Below are 8,672 nucleotides of genomic sequence, written 5' to 3'. Positions count from 1 at the left end.
ATGTCACTCTGATACAAATACTCATCTCATAAATCTATAAAAGTAGTTTGAGAAATTTAATAAGCATCTTATAATTTAGCTACTTGGTAATTTAACAGCTGGTGGCATGTTGTAATGTGTCCTATGAAATTCTGTGAATGCAATATTTGGCATGTCTTTCGATGCCCTAGAGAGTGTTGTTTGTTTAACTGCTTAAATACACAACTGGATGCATTCTTTCATGATCCACTGTAGAAGTCTCTTTGGATTAAGGTTATTCACCATTTTACACAAGTCATCTACTGTATTTCCTCTTGAAAATGTACCCAGAGGACACTTTTGTACTTTAGAAAGCTATGAATCAGATTAATTGCGCTGAACCCAACACGAACAGTTGTAGTATTATAAAAAGTGAATATTCAACATTTCCTTGTCTGTGAAATGCCAGTATCAGTGAAACTTGTAAAACTAATCACAATATTTTATGATCAGCTGTGTAACCAAACCCAACCAAGTGCATCAACTCCAGACTAAAAATCACTGAAAATATGGTTTTAAAGGGTTAGTTCACCCCAAAATGAAAATTTTCTCATCATTTACTCACCCTCATGCCATCCCAGATGTGTATGACTTTCTTTTATTAGCTGAACTCAAATGAAGATTTTTAGAAGAATTTCTCAGCTCTTTTGGTCCATACAATGCAAGTGAATGGGTGCCAAAATCTTAAAGCTCCAAAGATCACATAAGGCAGCATTAAAGTTATCCATAAGACTCAAGTGGTTAAGTCAGTGTCTTCAGAAGCATATAATAGGTGTGGGTGAGAAACAGATTACTTTTAAATTCTTCTTTTTGTGTTTTTGGTGATTTACATTCTTCATGAATTCCAACCCCTACTGGGCAGGTAGAAGAATTTCAAGCAAAAAAAGGACTTAAATATTAATGTGTTTCTCACCCACACCTATCATATCACTTCTGAAGACATGGATTAAAATACTTGAGTCATATGGATTACTTTTAAGATGCCTTTATGTGCTTTTTTTAGTGCCAAAATTTTGGCTCCCATTGTATGGACCTACAAAGCTGAAATATTCTTCTAAAAATCATATTTTGTGTTCAGAAGAAGAAAGTCATACACATCTGGGACGGCATGAGGGTGAGTAAATGATGAGAGAATTTTCATTTTTAGGTGAACTATCCCTTAAATGTAGGAAAAGTATTCTGTTTGTGTTTTTTTTTTCGGCCTCTCGTTATTATTATTTGATGATCTTTGACTTATTTCCATTTTGTTTTCCAATCCTCTTCTCCAAAAATGCAGAGCATTTATTTTGAACTAACAGAGGGTTCATTTATCCTGGAGGCCATCTCATTTGCCGTCCTCCAATAACATGGATGTGAAGGTGGTACACAGACTGCGCCCCATTTTTTTCCATCATTTATCACTGTAAATTATAATAACATTAAATTAAACACAGAATACATGCTTTAAAGCTAATAACAATATAACATACAACATAAATGACTGTAAATGAGTCCTTTGTCTCTTTTTTATTTTATGTTTTTATGTGGAAGCAAAACTTCAGAGGGGAGATAACAGAAATACAAAACGAACCCAGTTCAAACAAAGGGTATTTCACACTCACTCACCAACTTTGAATCCTTCATCCAGCCCTTCTTTCTTTGCTACATATTTGGCCACCATCAAGAGAAAAAGTTCATGGTCTTGTTATCCTCTGTAGTATACACAGTATATATATATATATATATATAAACAGTGTATGTGTGTGTATATATATATATATATATATATATATATATATATATATATATATATATATATAAACAGTGTATGTGTGTGTGTGTATATATATATATATATATATATATATATATATATATATATATATATATAAACAGTGTATGTGTGTGTGTATATACACTATATTGCCAAAAGTATTCGCTCACCCATCCAAATAATTGAATTCAGGTGTTCCAATCACTTCCATGGCCACAGGTGTATAAAATGAAGCACCTAGGCATGCAGACTGCTTCTACAAACATTTGTGAAAGAATGGGCCGCTCTCAGGAGCTCAGTGAATTCCAGCGTGGTACTGTGATAGGATGCCACCTGTGCAACAAGTCCAGTCGTGAAATTTCCTCGCTACTAAATATTCCACAGTCAACTGTCAGTGGTATTATAACAAAGTGGAAGCGATTGGGAATGACAGCAACTCAAGCACGAAGTGGTAGGCCACGTAAAATGACAGAGTGGGGTCAGCGGATGCTGAGGCGCATAGTGTGCAGAGGTCGCCAACTTTCTGCAGAGTCAATCGCTACAGACCTCCAAAGTTCATGTGGCCTTCAGATTAGCTCAAGAACAATGCGTAGAGAGCTTCATGGAATGGGTTTCCATGGCCGAGCAGCTGCATCCAAGCCATACATCACCAAGTGCAATGCAAAGTGTCGGATGCAGTGGTGTAAAGCACGCCACCACTGGACTCTAGAGCAGCGGAGATGCGTTCTCTGGAGTGACGAATCACACTTCTCCATCTGGCAATCTGATGGACGAGTCTGGGTTTGGCGGTTGCCAGGAGAACGGTACTTGTCTGACTACATTGTGCCAACTGTGAAGTTTGGTGGAGGGGGGATTATGGTGTGGGGTTGTTTTTCAGGAGCTGGGCTTGGCCCCTTAGTTCCAGTAAAGGAACTCTGAATGCTTCAGCATACCAAGAGATTTTGGACAATTCCATGCTCCCAACTTTGTGGGAACAGTTTGGGGATGGCCCCTTCCTGTTCCAACATGACTGCGCACCAGTACACAAAGCAAGGTCCATAAAGACATGGATGAGTGAGTTTGGTGTGGAAGAACTTGACTGGCCTGCACAGAGTCCTGACCTCAACCCGATAGAGCACCTTTGGGATGAATTAGAGCGAAGACTGCGAGCCAGGCCTTCTCATCCAACATCAGTGTCTGACCTCACAAATGCGCTTCTGGAAGAATGGTCAAAAATTCCCATAAACACACTCCTAAACCCTGTGGAAAGCCTTCACAGAAGAGTTGAAGCTGTTATAGCTGCAAAGGGTGGGCTGACGTCATATTAAACCCTATGGATTAAGAATGGGATGTCACTTAAGTTCATATGCGTCTAAAGGCAGATGAGGGAATACTTTTGGCAATATAGTGTATATATATATATATATATATATATAAACAGTGTATGTGTGTGTGTGTATATATATATATATATATATATATATATATATATATATATATATATATATATATATATATATACATACTGGTGGCCAAAAGTTTGGAATAATGTACAGATTTTGCTGTTTCAGAAGGAAATTGGTACATTAATTCACCAAAGTGGCATTCAACTGATCACAAAGTATAGTCAGGACATTACTGATGTAAAAAACAGCACCATCACTATTTGAAAAAAGTATTTTTTGATCAAATCTAGACAGGCCCCATTTCCAGCAGCCATCACTCCAACAACTTATCCTTGAGTAATCATGCTAAATTGCTAATTTGGTACTAGAAAATCACTTGCCATTATATCAAACACTGATGAAAGCTATTTCGTTCATTAAATGAAGCTTAACATTGTCTTTGTGTTTGAGTTGCCACATTATGCAATAGACTGGCATGACGTAAGGTCAATATTAGGTCAAAAATGGCAAAAAAGAAACAGCTTTCTCTAGAAACTCATCAGTCAATCATTGTTTTAAGGAATGAAGGCTATACAATGCTTGAAATTGAGATTTCATACAAAGGTGTACACTACAGTCTTCAAAGACAAAGGACAACTGGCTCTAACAAGGACAGAAAGAGATGTGGAAGGCCAGATGTACAACTAAACAAGAGGATAAGTACATCAGAGTCTCTAGTTTGAGAAATAGACGCCTCACATGTCCTCAGCTGACAGCTTCATTGAATTCTACCCGCTCAACACCAGTTTAATGTACAACAGTAAAGAGAAGACTCAGGGGTGCAGGCCTTATGGGAAGAATTGCAAAGAAAAAGCCACTTTTGAAACAGAAAAACAAAAAGAAAAGGTTAGAGTGGGCAAAGAAACACAGACATTGGACAACAGATAATTGTAAAAGAGTGTTATGGATCTGAACCCCATTGAGCTTTTGTGGGATCAGCTAGACTGTAAGGTGCGTGAGAAGTGCCCGACAAGACATCTATGGCAAGTGCTACAGGAAGTGTGGGGTGAAATGTCACCTGAGTATCTGGACAAACTGACAGCGAGAATGATCTGCAAAGCTGTCATTGCTGCATGTGGAGGATTTTTTGATGAGAACTCTTTGAAGTAGTTTAAAAAATTCAAATTGTAATAGTAATTTTTCACGTTATTAATGTCCTGACTATACATTGTGATCAGTTGAATGCCACTTTGGTGAATAAAAGTACCAATTTCTTTCCATAAGAGCAAAATCTGTATATTATTCCAACTTTTGGCCACCAGTGTAATATATATATATATATATATATATATATATATATATATATATACATACACACAGTTGTGCTCAAAAGTTTGCATACCCTGGCAGAAATTGTTAAATTTTGACATTGATTTTGAAAATATGACTGATCATGCGAAAAAACTGTCTTTTATTTAAGGATAGTAATCATATGAAGCCATTTATTATCACATAGTTGTTTGGCTCCTTTTTAAATCATAATGACAACAGAAATCACCCAAATGGCCCTGATCAAAACAAGGGTTTACATACCCTTGAATGTTTGGCCTTGTTACAGACACACAAGGTGACACACACAGGTTTAAATGGCAATTAAAGGTTAATTTCCCACACCTGTGGCTTTTTAAATTGCAATTAGTGTCTGTGTATAAATAGTCAATGAGTTTGTTAGCTCTCAAGTGGATGTACTGAGCAGGCTAGATACTGAGCCATGGGGAGCAGAAAAGAACTGTCAAAAGACCTGCGTAACAAGGTAATGGAACTTTATAAAGATGGAAAAGGATATAAAAAGATGTCCAAAGCCTTGAAAATGCCAGTCAGTACTGTTCAATCACTTATTAAGAAGTGGAAAATTCAGGGATCTCTTGATGCCAAGCCAAGGTCAGGTAGACCAAGAAAGATTTCAGCCACAACTGCCAGAAGAATTGTTCAGGATACAAAGAAAAACCCACAGGTAACCTCAGGAGAAATACAGGCTGCTCTGGAAAAAGACAGTGTGGTTGTTTCAAGGAGCACAATACGACGATACTTGAACAAAAATTAGCTTCATGGTCGAGTTGCCAGAAAGAAGCCTTTACTGCGCCAATGCCACAAAAAAGCCTAGTTACAATATGCCCGACAACACCTTGATGCCTCACAGCTTCTGGCACACTGTAATTTAATTTGACGAGACCAAAATAGAGCTTTATGGTCACAACCATAAGCGCTATGTTTGGAGAGGGGTCAACAAGGCCTATAGTGAAAAGAATACCATCCCCACTGTGAAGCATGGTGGTGGCTCACTGATGTTTTGGGGGTGTGTGAGCTCTAAAGGCACGGGGAATCTTGTGAAAATTGATGGCAAGAAGAATGCAGCATATTATCAGAAAATACTGGCAGACAATTTGCATTCTTCTGTATGAAAGCTGCGCATGGGACGCTCTTGGACTTTCCAGTACGACAATGACCCTAAGCACAAGGCCAAGTTGACCCTCCAGTGGTTACAGCAGAAAAAGGTGAAGGTTCTGGAGTGGCCATCACAGTCTCCTGACCTTAATATCATCGAGCCACTCTGGGGAGATCTCAAACATGCGGTTCATGCAAGACGACCAAAGACTTTGCATGACCTGGAGGCATTTTGCCAAGACGAATGGGCAGCTATACCACCTGCAAAAATTTGGGGCCTCATAGACATCTATTACAAAAGACTGCACACTGTCATTGATGCTAAAGGGGGCAATACACAGTATTAAGAACTAAGGGTATGCAGTCTTTTGAACAGGGGTCATTTCATTTTTTTCTTTGTTGCCATGTTTTGTTTTATGATTGTGCCATTCTGTTATAACCTACAGTTGAATATGAATCCCATAAGAAATAAAAGAAATGTGTTTTGCCTGCTCACTCAAGTTTTCTTTAAAAATGGTACATATATTATCAGTTCTCCAAGGGTAAGCAAACTTTTGTGCACAACTGTGTGTATATATACACATACTCACACTCAAATCTGATTGGACAAGAGACATTCCATGAGGACTGATGTATGAACAACTTCCAGCATTGAGAGACACAACAGACTGATTAATTACACAAACTCAAGGTGCTTACCTCTTACCGGAATTTCAGTAATATATATATATATATATATATATATATATATATATATATATATATATATATATATATATATATATATATATACAGTTGAAGTCAGAAGTTTACATACACCTTAGCCAAATTTAGCCAAAATTTTAACTCAGTTTTTCTCAATTCCTGTCATTTAATCGTAGAAAACATTCCCTATCTTAGGTCAGTTAGGATCTCTATTTTAAGAATGTGAAATGTCAGAAAAATAGTAGAGAGAATGATTTATTTAGATTTTATTTCTTTCATCACATTCCCAGTGGGTCAGAAGTTTACATACACTTTGTTAGTATTTAGTAGCATTGCCTTTAAATTGTTTAACTTGTGTCAAACGTTTTGGGTAGCCTTCCACAAGCTTCTCACAATAAGTTGCTGGAATTTTGGCCTATTCCTCCAGACAGAACTGGTGTATCTGAGTCAGGTTTGTAGGTCTCCTTGCTCACACACGCTTTTTCAGTTCTGCCCACACATTTTCTATCAGATTGAGGTCAGGGCTTTGTGATGGCCACTCCAATACCTTGACTTTGTTGTCCCTAAGCCATTTTGCCACAACTTTGAAGGTACGCTTGGGATCATTGTCCATTTGGAAGACCCATTTGTGACCAAGCTTTAACTTCCTGGCCAATGTCTTGAGATGTTGCTTCAATATATCCACATAATTTCCTTCCTCATGATGCCGTCTATTTTGTGAAGTGCACCAGTCCCTCCTGCAGCAAAGCACCCCCACAACATGATGCTGCCACCTTCATGCTTCACAATTTGGATGGTGTTCTTCGGCCTGCAAGCCTCACCCTTTTTCCTTCAAACATAACGATGGTCATTATGGCCAAACAGTTCAATATTTATTTCATCAGACCAGAGGACATTTCTCCAAAAAGTAATATCTTTGTCCTCATGTGCACTTGCAAACTGTAGTCTGGCTTTTTTATGGCAGTTTTGGAGCAGTGGCTTCTTCCTTGCTGAGCAGGCTTATGTTGATATAGGATTCGTTTTACTGTGGATATAGATACTTGTCTACCCATTTCCTCCAGCATCTTCACAAGGTCCTGGAATTGTGATATTGTCAATTAAAAGTGAAACAATCTGTCTGTACATAATTGTTGGAAAAATTACTCATGTCATGCACAAGGTAGATGTCCTAAATGACTTACCCAATCTATAGTTTGCTAATATTAAATCTGTGGAGTGGTTAAAAAATGTGTTTAATGACTTCAACCTAAGAGTATGTAAACTTCTGAGTTCAACTGTATATATACACATGTACTTGAAAATCCCAAGAGGTCAGCAGTTACAGAAATATTCAAACCAGCCCGTCTGGCACCAACAGTCATCCATGTGATTATCTAATCAGCCAATCATGTGGCAGCAGTGCAAACAATCATGCAGATACGGGTCAGGAGCTTCAGTTAATGTTCACATCAACCATCAGAATGGGGAAAAATGTGATCTCAATGATTTGGACAGTGGCATGACTGTTGGTGCCAGATGGGCTGGTTTGAGTATTTCTGTAACTGCTGATCTCCTGGGATTTTCACACACAACAGTCTCTAGAATTTACTCAGAATGGTGCCAAAAACAAAAAACATCCAGTGTTTTTTCCTGTTTTTACAAGTGTAGGGTTCAGCCTTTACATTTTTGAAAGAGTTTCATAATAAGTATTGAGATCTCTTTTAATTTCATGAATGTAATACTAAAAGGATCAATAGGTTAGATTTCAAACATAGATTTGTCTGTGTCTTTTCAATATCTAATATCTATTCAGAGAGTAGTTTCAGAGATATTCTATAGGCTACTGATATAACAACCTCCGCGGAACGGTCAGCTAGCGTGTTACGGCAATAAGTCACTGTTTGCAGATACCATACAAATAAACGGGAAGAGCCGTAAACCGACACCTACCTGTCGCTAAACTGACACCTACCTGTCGCTAAACCGAAACTTACCTGTCGTTAAATTTTCTGTCTTCATTTATAAAACTACAGTTTTTTCATAGTAAACTTCACACATAGTTCATCTCAAAAGAATTGTTTAGTGTAAAACAATTTGAAGATTAGCAGACAGGGGGTCAATTCATTAAGTGATGAGCTGTTTCCTCGTAAAAGCACTTTTTTATTTTTTATTTTATTTATTTATTTGTATTTTTATTCCCTTTTCTCCCCAATTTGGAATGCCCAATTCCCAAAGCGCTCTAAGTCCACGTGGTGGCGTAGTGACTCGCCTCATTCCGGGTGGCGGAGGACGAATCTCAGTTGCCTCCGCGTCTGAGACCGTCAATCTGTGCATCTTATCACGTGGCTTGTTGAGCGCGTTACCACGGAGACCTAGCGTGTGTGGAGACTTCACACTATTCTAGCCAC

The sequence above is a fragment of the Myxocyprinus asiaticus genome, chromosome 4 (assembly GCF_019703515.2).
Source record: "Myxocyprinus asiaticus isolate MX2 ecotype Aquarium Trade chromosome 4, UBuf_Myxa_2, whole genome shotgun sequence".
NCBI classification, from domain to species: domain Eukaryota; kingdom Metazoa; phylum Chordata; class Actinopteri; order Cypriniformes; family Catostomidae; genus Myxocyprinus; species Myxocyprinus asiaticus.
Note: the sequence above shows the minus strand (reverse complement) of the source record.